Consider the following 985-nt stretch of genomic DNA (forward strand, 5'->3'; position numbering starts at 1 on the left):
CAATGATTGATGTATTAACACCCCCACCCCCACCCCAACACACACACTGAAGGGGATGGACAACAGAAACGTGGGTACAGGGAGACAGCAGATGGTGTAAGATAAGAAAATAATAATTTATAAATTATCAAGGATTAAGGAGGGTGGGAGAGTGGGGGAGGGAAAAGAAGAGGAGCTGACACCAAAGGCTCAAGTAGAAAGAAAATGTTTTGAAAATGATGATGGCAACATATGTACAAATTTGCTTCATACAATTGATGCATGGATTGTTATAATAGCTGTAAGAGCTCACAATATAATGATTTATAAAAAAAAGAAGATGTTTGCCACAGATTTGACTAGTACAACATGAAAATTGGTTTCTTGACTCTCCTTTGTTTGTGGTAATTTGGTGCAACAGCCACAGAAAAATATACCCCTATCAAGTCTAAGAAGAATGGAGAAACCAGGATGTGTTACACTGGCCTGGTTGTCCAGAGGAGTTAAAAGTTCAATTATGTTCCCTATCAATACAAATGCTATCTAATGTTTTTTAGCTGATCCAGCTAAAAAACTGGTAACAGGTTGAAACTGGTAACATCAAAGTGTCAAGTATGAAATATCCTCTAAAGCCCAAAGTGTTTGTCATGTTATTTATTTACTTCCATGTATGCAATCCCTCATTCAACCTGGACCCGCCACAAAGGGAGACAGAAAGCTTGGAGATTTTTATTCTTTCACATCCTAATGCAAACTAGAAGAACAACAGTCAATTGTCCCAGGTCTATTAGTGGGTGCTGATGCTATTTTTTAAAAACAAATTGTGTTACAGGAGTTTACTGTTCTAGGTTGTTGTTATTGCTGGTGTTAGGTGCCATCCAGTTGGTTCTGACCCATAGCGATCCTAGGCACAACAGAAGGAAACACTGCATGGTCCTGTGCCATCCCTCCAATCGTTCCTGTGCCTGAGCCCATCTGTTTTAGGTGCGCGGTGGGAATTCAGTTT

At 39.8% G+C, this 985-nt stretch overlaps 1 non-coding gene across 1 annotated transcript; it reads right to left on the minus strand.

Moving 5' to 3' along the window:
* Positions 1–647: 647 nt before the first annotated feature.
* On the minus strand, positions 648–779 carry LOC115873634. The gene has a single exon (XR_004048525.1). It is a non-coding gene; the product is annotated as a small nucleolar RNA SNORA31 (small nucleolar RNA).
* Positions 780–985: the final 206 nt, after the last annotated feature.

This window comes from Echinops telfairi, unplaced genomic scaffold (assembly GCF_000313985.2).
Source record: "Echinops telfairi isolate 266 unplaced genomic scaffold, ASM31398v2 ScPeMD7_7469;HRSCAF=8507_0, whole genome shotgun sequence".
Classification (NCBI taxonomy): Eukaryota; Metazoa; Chordata; class Mammalia; order Afrosoricida; family Tenrecidae; genus Echinops; species Echinops telfairi.